This window comes from Balaenoptera ricei, chromosome 16, assembly GCF_028023285.1.
Source record: "Balaenoptera ricei isolate mBalRic1 chromosome 16, mBalRic1.hap2, whole genome shotgun sequence".
NCBI lineage: Eukaryota > Metazoa > Chordata > Mammalia > Artiodactyla > Balaenopteridae > Balaenoptera > Balaenoptera ricei.
In genome coordinates this window covers 114,581,661-114,598,520 of record NC_082654.1, presented here as the reverse complement: position 1 = coordinate 114,598,520, position 16,860 = coordinate 114,581,661, and the positions used below count along the sequence as shown (strand labels likewise).

At 38.2% G+C, this 16,860-nt stretch overlaps 1 protein-coding gene across 2 annotated transcripts in view; it reads right to left on the bottom strand.

Annotated features, from left to right (window-relative positions):
* CHRM3 (cholinergic receptor muscarinic 3) overlaps window positions 1–16,860 on the bottom strand; it is a 514,336-nt gene that overhangs the window by 412,346 nt on the left and 85,130 nt on the right. The window lies entirely within an intron of this gene.

The window sequence follows — 16,860 nt, the reverse complement described above, 5'->3', positions numbered from 1 at the left end:
CTTGATTCTGAAGAACTTGTGTTGGAACTGAAGTGACAAGTTCCTTATCACTAAAATACCTGGTTCAGAGAGTGTTGTAAGTGTTTATTAAACTAGAGCAATTTTATACGCGTGAGATTAAGGCCTAGTCCTCTAACGGTTTATCCAGTGTATTTATTTGGGATTGTTTCTTTTGAAATAAAATCCTGCTTCTTCTACTCTTATCCACTGCTGACAATTCAGGCAAAGCTGCCTTTTTTCACATGTTTCAAATCATCATCTCACAACACAGAACTGAAAGGGCCCTCAGGAGTACACAGTTCAACAGATGAAAAAGCCAGAGTTGAAGGAGATTGACGACTTGCCCTATATCACAACTAGTCACAGAGCACTGGAATCATAACAGAGCTTATTTGCTACCTGATTCATGGTTCATTTGATGAGTAATTATAAGTTGAAGATGTACTATGTCAAAAACACCCGGCTAAGCTTTAGGACTGATTATAGAAGCATCATACACATGTTTGTGTATTTATGGAACTTACAATGCAGATCCAAAGAGAATACAAACAGAAGAAAAATATTTTCTTAAATATTCTTATATTTCTTAAATATTTCTTAAATATTTTCTTAATAAGACAAATAAAAGAGCCAGCTCAAGTTCATACAGGATTAACTTGCCAGATGGTTTTGGAAGTCCTTAGTTACTAACAACTTAGAGGAGGAAAGAGCTATGGAGGAGAGAATTAAGTTTACAGGAAGAAGAACTCCAGAGAGGCATATTAGGAAGGATAATACATGTATAGGTAAGAGGGAGGTCTGGGCTGGTTATACTAAGAAAGAGGAAGGGCACACTCAAAGGCTTAGTATGGGGCTAAGTTTCTGGACCTCCAATGTTAGAATTGCCTATTACACTTAATTGGCCTCAACACAAGGTTATGATTCAGGAGATCTGGAATGAAGCTTAGAAATCTGAATTTTAAACAAGCAGAACAGGTGTCTTTAATAAACATCAAATTTTAGAGTACCCAAATGTTAATTCCAAGACAATAAGGACCTCGTCCTACTTTGTCAAGTGTTATATCCCACTGTATAAAAATTGTGTTGGCCTGTACACTAAAGTATTTAATAAATGTTTGTGGAATGACAGTATGCACAGGAGACAGATGATTGTAGAACATGATTAACATAATTCTTGTTGCCTCTGTTCATAAGAGGACCCATAACACTTTAACTTTCATGCTCTAAAAATAGGCACAAATACGGGAAACATTCTGGTCCTCTTTGTAAGCTTCTATTCCTTTCCATAAGAATGTGCCAACTGGAATTATAAATAGGAGGTTATGGGTGATTATACTTGAAGTAAAATCAGAAGGCCAGATCATAAGTTAATCATAAGTAAAATCAGAAGCCAGACTTTGGTGAGCTGAGAAAGAGAATAGAGACCACTTCTACCCTAAAACTTAGAAGAGGAAAGAATATTACAAGTATTAAATTGAGAACAGCAAAAGCAAAAATAATTAAAACACGGCCAAAGTAGAGGTGGTGAAGTTAAAAAAATAAACAAACAATAATAACAAAAACAACACAAGGAATTCATTTGTGTCCATATTTGGTGCTTAAACATGTTTTCTATATTTTAATGAGAACTTCTGACATTCATGATAATTCACTCAAATTCCAGAAAATATTGAGGGACACAGTTTGAGATCCCGTTTCACTGTACAGAAGTGCCCAACTTCATAATAGCCCTTCCACATTCAACTACCAACTACTCTAAAACTGAAAATGTGTAGCTTCACTTCCCATTTTTCTCTGAATACTAACCTGGCGAGAGCGGATCTAATTCTTTTCTTTGGAAACTAAATTTGAATAAAATTGATAGTAATTTCCAGTGACTCTCCAAGATTTAAAGAAGCAGCTTGTCTAGTATCACCTTTTCTGGGAATTCTTTGTCTTCCCAGGCAGAGGAAGCCGCAGGTTCTGTAGCTTGTGCTTGAAATAATTACTGCATTCTGCCTTGTATGCTTATCAGTCATGTAACATGGAGATCTTCTCAACTGTGTCTTCAATTATCAGTCAAATCTCTGCTTTTCTCATAAGCACAAAGCTCGTATTTTCAGGGACTTTTATATAAATTATAGGGATATGCCCCTCACATCCTAAACCCCAGAAGTCCAAAACAGAATCTATCTTTCTCACTCTAATGCCTGTTCTTCGACAGTCCAACAAACACAGCTGTGCTCAACATACAAAAATAAATGAGACCAATTCCCTGAATTCTGTGAGTTTTAGTCAATTCACATAAACCAGCCCATAAAAATAACATTGAAAATATAACAGAGTAAGCAAGTAGCCCATGTAAAGGTGATCTCTTTGTTTTCATCCCCCTCATCAACATCATCACCACAACGAACAGCTACCGAGTACTTACTACATCTCAGGCACTTTTCTAATTAATTCCACTTATTTACCATACCATTAAGAGGCAAGTGCTAGTATGATCCCCGCTTTTAACGTTGAAGAAACCACGGCCAAGAATTTTCAAGAGATCAAGAACTTTCTCAAAATACAGAGCTGGTAAACAGGTCTGTTTAGTTATTATTAAACTATGATTTATTAATATCATCAATTATAGTATAGTATTAACTATACTCTAAGTATTAACTATGTATTAATAATTAATGTTATATAATAAATAATACTAAAATTATATATGAATGTAGAATGTAGATGAGCATTAATATAGATTGATGATATAATTAATTAATAAGGCTTAAATCTATTTAATTATCATTGAGCTCCATTATAATATGGAGTTACTGAACAGTAACAATCCATTCTCTTAGCTTGGGCAGGGCTCAGTGGGAATGGCTCATCTCCACCTGGAGTAGCTCAACCGAGGACGGGAGGAGCCACGTTCAAGGTGTCTCACTCACAGGGCGAGCATATTGCTTGCTAGCTGCCAGCTGTGAGCCCAGTGGGGGCTGAGGGCAGGGGGTCTCGGTTCCTCTTCACGTGGGTTTCGTCTTAGTCTGCTTTGGGGCTTCTACACAGCATGGTAGGTGGGTTCCTAGCATGAGCATTTCAAGAGAACAAGGTGGCAGTGCATGTCATTTTTATGACTTGGTGTCTGTATTTACCTCCACTTTATCTACTGGTCAAAGCAGTGACAGAGATCTCCTCAGGTTCAAGGGAAAGAGACACAAACTCTACCCCTTGATGGTGGTGGTGGTGGTGGCAGAGTCCAAGAAGAGCTCATGGGATGGGAGACATGGTTCCATCTCTCTTTTAAAAACACAATCTTTGGCACTTCCCTGGTGGCGCAGTGGTTAAGAATCCGCCTGCCAATGCAGGGGACACGGGTTCGAGCCCTGGTCCGGGAAGATCCCACATGCCGCGGAGCAACTAAGCCCATGCGCCACAACTACTGAGCCTGCGCTCTAGAGCCCACGAACCACAACTACTGAAGCCTGTGTGCCTAGAGGCCGTGCTCTGCAACAGGAGAAGCCACCGCAATGAGAAGCCTGTGCACCGCAACAAAGAGTAGCCCTCGCTCGCCGCAACTAGAGAAAGCCCGTGCACAGCAACAAAGACCCAACACAGCCAAAAATAAATAAATAAATAAATTTATTTTTTAAAAAACCAAAACAAAACATAATCTTTCACCCAGCCTTGCACATTAAGGTCCCAATTTATTGGGTTGGCCAAAAAGTTCGTTCGGGTTTTTCCATACCATCTTACAGGAAAACCTGAACGAAGTTTTTAGCCAGCCCTACACCTTTCCAAGCTTAACTCCTACCTTCCAAAGCCATTGAAAGCTCCTTGTTGTAGCCATACATATCTCAACATTGTTTTCTTTGCCTAACATATAACAAGTATCCAATAGATGCTTACTGAATGAAGTCATGAGTAACTCATCCTTTTGCCTAAAATGTCTACCTTTCAAACCTGATCTTGAATACTATCTCCTCTGAAAGGTCAATCCTGATCTTCCTGCTAGAAATAATCTCTCAGTCTGAACTACAAAAGTCCTTTATTTGTACCTCCTTAAAAGCATGTGATACTAGCGAGTGATCTCCTAAATCCAGAAGCCAAATCTTTTCTAAATCATGGGACCATCAGAGGTAACAGACCAAGTTGGAGAAGTTCCCACTTTGTTTCTAGCCATTCCCCAAGGTGGCCTTCCATTTTACAATCCCAGCCACGAATGAAATTCAGGTCAAATAGTTCCTAAGAGTCTTCCACATTGCTTGGCACTGAAGAGGTTATAAAGATAAAAGTTCTTGAATGCAAGCATGTTTTATGTTTACTAGGGAATGTGGATTTCCATAAGAGATTGTGCAAAATAAATTAAAATAGGCATAGCATACTATGGAGGTGGCAGGTATGTCTAAAATGCAATTGTACAGTAGCTTGTAAATATCTAGAAGCTGGAGCTGATCTCTTAGTTTCATTAACTATCTGTTCTCCAGCAGGACAAGAGGAAAAAGATACATTTTACATGCAACTCTTTATTAGTTTACACACAAAATACATCAGGTTTTGCCAGACACCTACATTTCAGCTCATGATATTAGGGTGTTGTCTATTACAACATTGATGAATAATTTATTCATCAGTCAGAGAGAGACAGTTTTCTTAAAATTCTCTGGAAGTCTATACTTGTGGTTTATGTTCCTCTATTTTGCTTATTAATAAAGCAACCTTTGGTCTTCTTTGGGTCCACCTGCTCTTTAGAAAACTTAGATTACACACACACAAAAAGCTGTAGAATTCATGCAGTGGAAATTTAATTTTATTTAAATTAAATATATTTTTCACGGAACAAACTATTTCCTGCAATCTATTTTTGTAATTACTAGGTTATCTTGAATAATAAATACAGTGACTACAAAAGCCAAGAATGCATGTGACTAATAATCAAATTTAAAGTGCTAGGTATTTCAAAATCTCTAAATCCCTAGCATAAGTTTAATTCTTATTGTTTATAATAAAACTTGACGCTTGCAAGATTTTTAGTTCCACCAGGCAAATGTCTTGATATGGACTTATATATAATTTAAAAAAGGTTGAATAAAGCAAATATGTCCCCAAATCAACAATGCTCAATGTCCATATTTGCCTAGCAGCTCTCATCACTGGGACCTCAATCTTGCTCCATTTGCAGCCCTATGACAGATATTCATAGCAGTTAGTGAGTTATTAGGACATGTTTATATCAGTTAGTAAATAGCTGTACCCCAGTTGTTCCCATGCTGCCCAGACAGGCCTGGTTCATAACCTAAGACACTCTAGAACTTTTCCACTGGAGACCTAGTGAGTGGCATGGTGGGCTCCCCGCTCCAGCACCATGGCCATATCCCTTCTGACTGGTTGTCGGTTCTACCATTCCATTTGTTTTAAATGATTTACATGTCACTCATTCCCAGTTTCTCCTCCCGATTTTCTCAAAGCATTGGCAATGGCCTCATTCCTTGCTAGGTCCATCACCATTACTTTGCCCTGGCCTCACTCATACTGCCATTTTACCTCTCTCCTATCACCTCAGGAAAAAGGAAGCAAGGACAAAAAGCGAGTATTATAGAGTATCACAGACTTATAGAGTCTCTCCACTTTCCATTATTCTTTAAAGACAGCAACTTCCAGATAAGGAAAGGAAGACCTCGGAACAACACTGTGATCTACTTCTTTCTCATCCAAGTAATGGGTTGGGGAAATAGTTCATGAACAAGCAAAGTACTAAGACAATGAAAGAAGCACAAATAGACATTCAACCGACACCCTCAGTGTGTTGCAGGGCTTAGTGACGGTCTCTGGCGCTGCCCTGCTCACTCACTACTTGCCATTATTACTACCACATGGAACACTACTTAATAATGTATTTGTTGACATATTTTTTCCAAAGTCTGTTTAACTGGAATGTATATTAATCAGTCTTTTTACAATCCCTAGAGAACACTGGATAAAACGAAAAGTAATTGCAAAAGCAGGGCCTTGAGCCCCTATTCCAAAGCATAAAAGGAATGACCAGATTGACCCTCATCGTCATCACCAACAATCTTCCAAAAAGTTATCACCGTTTCACATTCCTTGGAATAACATTTCTCTCTAAATTTACTCTCCAAAAACAAGATCCTGGTTACTATTTTCAATAGGCCATATTTGGGAACTTCAATGCAACTGCTTTCTGGGTCTGCCTAGGTATTTTAGCATACACCCAAACCAAAATACTCCTCACTAAAAGCATAAGAGGTCGAGTTTGGCAAATGTACGTACACATACAGATAAGAGGACTGGCCAGGGAAAGTGGATTTTCAAAAGCAATGGTGAGGCAGACAGAATGGATTCAGTAGTAGCTTTTCTTCAGCAGAGAACATCAGGGATTCATCAAAACAAAACCCTGACTCAAATGGAACTTGAGATCATAATGAAATGGTATTTTACACCTGTGAAACGGGTTTTTAAAAAACACATCAAACAACAAAAGTTATTGTTGAGAATGTGTATTCATGGAAATTGTATGCCCTGTGTGTGGGTGTGAACTGATTTAACCCGCTCTGAAAAACAATCTGTACTGTCTTGTAAAGCTGAACATGTGAATAAACTATATCTCAATAATTGTCTGCTAACAAAAAGGACCCTGATTGCAGAAGGTTAAAAAAATAAAATTTAAACAAAACTTCAGAGTGTGTAATTATGGTTCACACATAAAAACTGTGTGATGTTAAGCATCACCTGTGTTGGATAATTGTAAGTATCAATACAAGGAGCTGATTAAAATTAATTTGTAGTAAAATCTGGAGAAAAAAGAGACAAGAGTTATCATTGCAGGAAAAATATTTATTATCCCCATATGTTATATATGTATATATGTGTATATACATATATACATAGATAATATATGATAGATTATGTCAGCCATTATTCAGATATTATCTTCTTCAATCTCTAAAATAATCTGCATGGTAGATATTATACATATTTTACAAAGAAAGAAACAGGCTTAGTAAGATAAAAATAAACTCATAAAACTAGCAAGTGTAGGGCTGTAATTTGAATGTAGATAATTGGTTCAGCCTCTCCAAGCCTTGGAATTCTAACACATAGAATGGAAATAATAGTATCTGTACTGTGGAAGGCCAGTTCCTGCTAGCCTACCCTCAGATGACACCATTATGCTATTTTCATCTGGTTTGTGCCTTGAATGATTTCTGCATCTACATCCCCAAGAAAAAGTGAAATACAGAGAGACATAAGAAAATAAGGCGTGGTGGAGGCATCATTTTAGAGAATGCATGAAAGATGATGAATGTCCTTAGGTTCCAGCACAGCACAGAATTAGGCACTTGCAGTAGCAGGAAATATGGCTCCAGGACCCCTGGTCCCTCTGACAAGCCAATAATAGCAGATACACTCTCTACCCCTTTGCCCTTGTAATCCTAGTTATCTTATTGGTTGAATTTGGGTAGGAGAAGGGAAATCCAAGACAGGGTGTGCAGGAATGAACAAAAACAAGAGCAGGGGCACAGTAATCATTAACAACAATAGCTAACACTCACTGAGTGCTTGCTATGCGCTGGGGACTTTACATGGATTCGTTGATTGATTCTTCAGTATTCTGCAACAGCAATTATTACTATCATCCCCATTCTACACACGAGGGATCTGAAGCTGCGTGTGACTAGTCTGAGGGCTCACAACTGGCAAAGGGCGGAACTGGATTCAAAGGGAGGTAAGGTTGACTCCCAAGTGGGACCTGTCTGCTACTGAGGCAGCACTAACCCCCCATTCCACTGTGACCACAGAGAATGTAAGTCCTACCACAGACCAGCTCAGGATAAACAGAAGTATTTCAGAGGTGGGAAGGAACGGGTGGTTCACAGAAAACAGTCAAATTTGCACACTGGAGGGAGTGGTTAAGGAGGGCTTCAGCTAAAAGGAAGGTAAATTAGAGGGAAGAGAGATAGGGGTAAAGTCCACTGCCTGCCTGTTTCTTGAGCTGCTCTCTTGGTCTTGGCTTTTGTGTAAGAACTGATGGTTTAATGCACAGAAAACCCAAATATCTACATGGATTCCAATGAGTTTAATTTTAAGGACACTGATGTAACCCTCCTTCTTGTATCACAGTTGGCAGACAAACTCAGTAACAATACATGAAGCAACATAAATACTGCTGAGTCCTGGACCTATTATGTGAATTTTGCAAAATTGCAAGTAGAGCCACTAAGAATTTTGTATTTCATTAGAATAGAAGCTGTGATATGAGGAACTGACTGCCCCAGTCCAGACAGGCACGGAAAATGGAATAGTGAAAAATGGCAATGAATGCTTTAATATCAAGATGATTGAAAAAGAAGACCGGGGGCAAAGAAATTATTTGTATCTGCTTGGAAGAAACACTTTCCCTAGGGAGGAGATGAAGTAAAAATCTGAAAATATGCAAATATTTTTGGTAACCTATTTAGGTGTCATATGTGAAAATACCCACATATATATGTTCAATATCAGGTTAATAGTCTACTGAAGTGAACATAACATGAATTCAGCCAGGCTGAACTAGTGTTTTTATCCTTAGTATACAGTCTGTATTTAAGGACTCTACTGGACACTATTAAATGGCAGAACCTGGATTAGTTGACTTTAGAGTTAAATCACATTGCAAGTTGGTGATTTTAATCTTCTGCTCAGTAGGAACCTATTAACTAAATACAAAACTCTTATTAGCCTTACTGCTTTTCAAATCCCTACTGTGTGTTTGGCAGTCTATCCAAATAATTTTTAAAGCTACATTTTTTAAACAAAGTTTTCAAGAAACTTCAACTATAAATAAATGTCCAGCTTATAAATATGTGGTAAGAGCAACTTCCCACAGAGATTAATTTAGCTGAGATATTTTCAGTACAGGATGGACAGGATTTTTTGTAAAACCCATGTAATAATTGGGTTGTGGTTCAAGGTAATAACCTGCCAAGTAAAGCCTGACCTATTGTGTCTAGTTTAGCAACAAAAACACAGTTCTCCAAATAGTAACTGGGGATCTTTCAGGTGGATCCAGATGTCTTACTGAGAAATTGTATTGGTCATCTTGCATGAGACTACATAAAAACCATTAATACATCAGCAATGTATAAGTCCATCAGTTGTAGATTTCTAATATTTAATTACATGAAACACAATTCCTAAGAGTCTTTTGTTTTTAATATTAGTGGTTCCTTGCAAACTCTTTTAATTACTGGAAGAGAACTAAATCTGTGCCTTAGTTTCAGTTCAGCTACTGTCTCAAACTGTACAAGTTTCTTCATTGTTTTGAACCTCAGTTTCTTCACCTATACACTGAGAGGCTCGCAATGGTGAGTTCTCAGGACTATTTCAGTTCCTGAATAGTATAACAATGGAGTTTTGAGGAGACTCAATAAGTACCATCTGTCTTCTCAGATGAGTTTTGGACAAACGAACAGTAAGACCAAAGAGTCAGAATGCGGAGGCCTTCATCCCCCTGATAAAATTTGTCCTGGAGAACAGGCTGATTGAGGTTGACTTCACGTACCTTGTTGCTGACAGCTCTGGACTGGGCAGGCCCCCTCTGCCAAGGCAGGGGCTTTACCCCCTCAGCTCACAGCCTGGCCCAGAGCAGCAAACATCCCACCAGGTTATTCTGCCCACATTTCTGCTAACTCACTTTCCCGGGGGCGGGGTAGAGGAAAGAGTGAGAGAGTATACTGAGACCAAGTGCGTTTGGGCAAAAATACCTTCCAGGAAATCAGGAGTAGAGAAAAAACAAAGTTTAACAAATTCAACTGTGATTCTTGCCATACCCAGCTATGAGGCAGGAGGTCCCGAAAATATATTAAGGTTTAGATTACATTCATTACAGTGATATAAGTGATACTTAGTATGAGAAGCTGTGTTGTTAACTAACCTACTAAGTATTTTTCATACTCAAAAATTGCATCCTGCCTTTCTCTAGTGCAAAGTATATAGGCAAAGCTTGATAATCTTTATTTGCAACAAGACTATTGCTACAAAAATAGAATATGATTAAATTGAAAATAGATATAAATTTTGATATATCTAAAATCAATTTCCACACCATCTCCTGACCTACTATAACACTATGCTACAGACACTAATTTCTTACCAACTCTTCTGAAATTTTTATGCATATCAAGTGCAAAACAACTTATATAGGGCTTCCCTGGTGGCGCAGTGGTTGAGAATCTGCCTGCCAATGCAGGGGACACGGGTTCGAGCCCTGGTCTGGGAAGATCCCACATGCCATGGAGCAGCTGGGCCCGTGAGCCACAATTACTGAGCCTGCGTGTCTGGAGCCTGTGCTCCGCAACAAGAGAGGCCGCGATAGTGAGAGGCCCACGCACCACGATGAAGAGTGGCCCCCACTTGCCACAACTAGAGAAAGCCCTTGCACAGAAATGAAGACCCAACATAGCCATAAAAATTTAAAAAAAATTAAAAAAAAAAAACTTATATAGAAGAAACTGTAACATGCATAGAACAGTCTACATCTTGCTTTCTTCCCTCTATATTTTGAAGACTGTCCTATATCAATATCTACAAAACTGTCTAATTCATTTTAATAACTACTTAGTAGTCCAAAATACTGATTTACCATAATTCAGTGGGTCTCCTATTAATGAACATTTAGGTGTAACCACTCTAATTTCAATAACACCTTTCAAAATTACACAACTAGGAAATCTTCCTAAGGGGGGAATTTGACTCTTGAGAAGAGTTGAAGGAGATGTGCATTTCACATTTGAAAGTTAGCCAAACTGCCTATCAACAGCTCTATACCGATTTACACTCTCAATCAAGAGGCTGTGAAGAGTGCCCGTTTACCGATACCCTTACTATACTGAGAATTAACAAACCTTTTAATCTTTGCCAATCTGGTAGTTAAAAAAAGTACCTCATTTTAAGGTACATTTCTCTACTTAGTAATGAGGCTGAGCTTTATTCCCATATGGTTACTGTCTACTTATTCAAATTTCTTTAACTGTGAGTTGCTCTACGCTTAATTTTCTATTTCGTGGTTTGTATTCCTCTCTTTGTATTTTAAGGATATTTCTCTTTTGTCTACCTGTTGTTGTTCTTATTGTTTTTGCAACTATTATACAAGCATGTTTGTCATTTGACTTTGTATATTTAGTAGTATGGATTTTTTGAAAGGAAAAATATTTTTCCTTTATAGATTAAGGTTTATAAATTTGATATGATTGATAAATTTGATATTATCTTAGGTTTATCTTTCTAGCATCTTTGTAAGTATTCCTAAAATAGTACTTTGTTATTTTGATTGGGAATGCAATGTAGTTATAGATTAATTTATGGAGACTTGATATTTTCACGATACCAAATCTTCCCATCTAAAATCATGCCACGTGTTTCCATGTATTCAGTCATTCTTTTATGCCAATAGTGGAGGTTTAAAGTTTTTCATGTGGTTCCTAGGTATTTATTACTGAATTTCTTCCCAGATATGTTATCCTTTTTATTGATATCGATAATATTTATTGATTGATACATGAGGGGGCTTATTGATTGATTGACACATACTTTTATTTATTGATACATGAGGGCTCTTCTTCCAAAATCTAAGTATTTATTTGTTGTATTTATGAAAAAAAAGTTTATACTAAGTTTCCTACAATACTTTTAAAAATTAGACACTTTACTAAATTCTCTTCTTTTTTAAAATTTGTTTTCACTGAGATTTTCAGGCTTATCACAGATACTATTAATGATAATTTTATAGTTAATTTGAAAGGCTAATGAGATTTTAATTGAGATTTTGAATGTTCTTCACCTAAACTATCATGCACAAAAAACATAGAAAATAGCTTTGTCTTTATATCATACATTAATGTTTTAAATGAGAGCCTTTTTCTTACACTTAATTGGAATTGACTGATGCTACAAAATTCAACACATGTATGGTTTCAATTTTTCTTTGGTTTCCATATTTGAAAGGAAGAAAGAGTAGTATAACTATAACAAGAATTTGGTCTTCCCTGCATTGGTTTTTAACTGCTTTTTTTCACTAAGTTCTATCTAAGCATTTGGAATTGTGATACATGTCAAAATCCAGAAATTTCAGTGAAAAAGAGCAAATGTTTATTTCTAAAATTTTAGATCTATTTTTTATTGAGGTAATGCTGATTTATTACATTATATAATTTTCATGTCTTCATATTTTCATTCACTCAACACTGAATACAGGAGATATAAAGAAGAATGACACTTGACCCTGTCACCCAGGAATCTGCCATCTTGCTGAGGAGGTAACCACTTTGTTACAGTAGATATGATAGAGGTGAGTGCCACAAATCAAAACAAGAATTCCTTTCTGATGGTGACGATGAGAAAGCATCAGAGAACAGAAAATTCGGGAACACAGACATAGAGGAGGACATTCTAAGTCAGGAGTCAGTAAGCTACAGCCTGTCAGCCATCTGTTTTGTAAATAAAGTTTTACTGGAACATGCTTTTTCCTTTACATATTCTCTGGCTGGTTTCAGGCTACAACTACAGAGCTAGTAGTTTCAACAGAAACCATATGGGCTGCAAAGCCCTAAGTATTTACCCTCTGATCCTTTATAGAAAAAGTTTGCCAACGCTTGTTCTAAACCATGTCATGATCAAGTTCCCATAGATAGAAAAGAACTAGATATTTTCCATTGTTTGTGGGGGACAGTTGGAGGGTAACAGGATGGAGAGCAGATGGGGTTTGTGGAGAAGTAAGCTGGGAGTTAAGATACAAGACTGTCATGTCCGCAGAAGGCACTGTGATAAATGAAGCCTGGAATACAGGGCAGACCACAGCTAGACTAAGAAAAGCCTTCAACTCTAAGCAGTGTAGAATCCATTTGGTAGCAGGAGGGATTTATAGATGTTCTAGAAGGTGGGGCATGATCAATATAGAAACTAAGAAAGATACACCTGATGTCTGTACAGGAGATTTCGCAAAATAAAAGACAGCTGAATGAGAACCATCGCAGCAGTCAAGGAATGTGGCTTATTCAGCGTTGTGTCCCAAGCACATCACACAATGTTCAACACCCACAGACTAATACATTTCTCTCCTTGAATGAAGAAAAGCAGCCAAGTTATTGCATTTGTTCAGGAATAAGTTAATGATGATAACCCGAGTAGGTGCTTAGTGGAGATGAAAAGGGAAAGAGAATTTTGAGAGGATTATGAAGAAAAATATATAGACTTTGCCTAACAGTACTGAGGAACTTAAAAATAACATTAAAAGGAGCACTGGGGAGGGGCTGGGGTCATTAACTGAAATAAAATATTAAGCAGAGGAGCAAATTTTCTAGCTTTAACAGGAGGTAGTCACTTCAGCATTAGTGAAACCAAACTCGAGGTGAAAGCAAAGACTGCTCAGTGAAAATGTCCATCTCACATCTGCAAATGCAGGGCTACAGTCTGTGGTCAAGGATCTTAGTAAGGAAACTTCACAGGTGACATACATGCTTTTGGGAGCAATCTTTTAAAATCAAGAAGTTTTCAAATGAAAACCTAATACCTGCTTTCTCTTGAAATAATCGGGAAATTGGTCCACACTGTGCCCTGATCATGCATGGCAGCGACAAGTAGGAGTTACGTAGGGAGTCTTGCTCAGGACGGGATGGGTCCCCAGGGGGCCACAGCCCTGCCATCCCCTGATGCTTCCCAACGCTGAAGCCAAATCTCATTTGCAATTTATCATTGAGCTGGAATTTATATCTTTCCCTAGTGGAGATATACTTTTCTATTCCTACATCTCTTACCAAAAGAGAGAAGGAAAAGGCAGATCAAGATTGGTGCACGTTTCAGAAAAGAGATGGGAGGTGGCATATGGTCCGAGAATGAAAAGACTAGCCTTGCCCATTTAACAGCAAACTCCTGGCCTGCTCTGTGACTCCTGTGGACAGGTAAGCTTTGTGCCCTAATCCTATGAATCTGAGACACAGCGAAGACACAGGTGATAGCTGGGTTCCCAGGCATCCTAAGATAATGAAATTTGTCCATAAAGTAACGTTTTCATAGCGGGATAAAATAGATAAACACACTAGATAAAAATTAATAATGCTCCATTTCAGAATATTAATTATGACCTTATGTCATAATGAACGGGGAAACGTTTAGCCAAAATCAACTTGACCTCAAGATTGCCATAATGGAGTTGTGCACTACCTTCCCCTTCCCAGCAAGATCGGACAGGTGAACATACAGGTTTATGAAAATGTATGCATTGGAGTTCACTTACATTATTTTCTCTTATATGAGGTTTTATTTTACAGAAGGTTTTGTCATAAGATTCCTTTTAGATCTTAACTTTGCTTTCTCAGGACACAGCAACCTGAGGGTCTAAGCTTCACACTGTGAGCTTCACACCATGTCACTGCCTCGGTCAAGGCAGGATGCCTAGCCCTTACAACACATCCACTCCTGCCCCCTGTCCCCATGTCTGACTTCCTTCCATGCTTATAACTGTGTTGTTCTTGCCGGAATGAGATCCTAGAAATACTTTAAAAATAAAGATTTTTTGGAGATCCTGAAGGGATGTTTCAAAGCTGAGAAGACTACACATTTTGTTAATAATCTTAAGTGATTCAACAACATCCACTGCAGTGGAATTATTGTTTTCCTTCCTGTATAAAATAAGCATCCAAAAGAAAGGTCGCTAAATTAATAACTGTGTTAGAAGTAGGCAATATCCTGGTCTTATAAGGTCCATGTTTGCTGTGATACCAAATTATCTCTTCAGCCAATGTGAGGGTAGACACAAAGCAAGGGCAATGGTTTACCCACAGCCTAGTTAAATAGCCAAGGAAGAGGCACGATGTGCCGCTACTTTATTCATACCATCTTCTGTTTATGTAGACTCTGTCTCTGAGGTGCTGAAATAAGTTTTCAGACAGTATCCCATTAATCTGTAGCTACGTAGGTGTCAGCATTTCAGATTAAATTATCTTCCAGTCACTCCCTCATTAAAAAAAAGAAAAAAGATGTCAAGCATGTGACAAAGCATCTTGTCAAAAACGACTTCCCAGCTGAAGAAGCTTTGCAAAAGGAGGGCAAACCACTCCCATTTGCTCCTGCGAACCCAAGTTTGTGCCTCCCCCATGCACTCTTTTGCGGGGCGACCACATTCAACTACTTGGGCTCCATCTGATTGGGAAGTCCAACAGTGAACGGCCTCTTTTAGGGTGGTGTGCAGGATATGGAAGACCACAACTGGGAACCCAAGCAGGGTATGATTAGTTAATTTTACAGAAGCACAGAAGAGCAGATTAGAAATACAATGAGAGCTTATGACAGTGAGAGCTTCTTAACAGCTTCTGGAAAGGAGCATTTTTCTACTGGTGCAATATTCTTAAGCCTCATTTTAGTCAGCAAATCCTTAATGCCTTCCTGTATAATAAAGGTTAGAATAATTAGAATGTAAAAGACGTAGAACAGACATGTAATAGCAGGAAGACCTGTAATACTGACTTTCTGTGAAGTAGTCTTTTCAAACACTTTAACAAATCTATTAATTATTGCTAAGTTCACACTAGTATCCTCAAAATATTCTCCTTACCCCTCTCAAATTTACTTTCAGAAGGCAATAAACCAAAACTAAAGAGTTCATTTGATTCAAATAGTGCCTCTTACAAACATGATTATGAAATCAGCACAGATATAATGTAGTGTCTTCTGGGGGAAAAAGCAATGTTTTACAATTGCATGAATACAAGAAATGCTAGACATGAAAAAAGTTCTGAGGAATTTAGTTTCAAGAAAACAATAAGGAAATACCTCGCTATATTTTTATATCATATTATTCATTCATTCATTTAACAAATATTTGCTGAGAGTCTACTAAATTCCAGCAACTAAGCTAGGAAGTGGTCATAAAAGATGAATATGACAGATATGAAACAAAACTGAATGAAATTTATAGCTCAGTGGAGAATTCAGACAAACAGGCAATTGCACCTCAGTGTAATAACAGAAATGTATAGTTCAGGGTTGTGTAGATGCAACCTGGGTGTGAGATGTCAGGGAAGCCTCCCTAGAGGAAGTGAATCCATTCTGAGAAGTGAAGGATGAGCATGGGTTAGCCAGGTGAACTGAGGGCGCTGGGCAGAGTGGGGACGAGAAAGGTATTCTAGGCAAAAAACATTATCTTTTTTTTTGCAGAGAAAAGAAACTGTAGTCCGGTAGGGTTATGTGCTACTCCAAGCTCCAACCTGCTACTCTGTGGAGCAGAAATATGAAAACTGTCCCTTTTTTTGGCTTCAAGTCCTGTGGGGGTATTTCTCCCTGAAAGATCCATACTGTTTCCCACCACAGTTTCATGTCCATGTGGACAGAAGTTAAAAAAAAAAGACATGCAGAAAAGAGAAATGGAAAAAAAAAAGAAATGATATATTCAACAGTGGTGTGAGAGAATACTGGTTCTATGAGTAAGCAGAGCAGCTCAGAAAAGCAGGAGGGTGTCACTGGGCTGTCACTGCCATGCCCAGGCAGGGGAAGAAGTGCCAGAAAAAGAGAGCAGAGGAAAAGGAAGTGGAGCCAAAACATGGGAGGGGTGGCTGGAAGAGTAGGAAAGGAGAAGAGAAAATGAAGAGAGTCCTTATAATGGCAAAGAGGACTGACTTAAAACTTTGCTTCACAGAAAGAACACCTTGCTGATTAATCTTTCTGAAATACTCTTAAGTCTGAGGGACACCCTGTTCAAAACCCATCAGTGGAACCCCCTTCACTCCACATAGGGCACCAACCTACCTTCATCAGCTCATCATTTCCCAAAAAAAGACTCCATTTCACCAACACATATCTACACTTTTCTGCCTCCCCATCTGTGTATCATTCTTGCCTAAA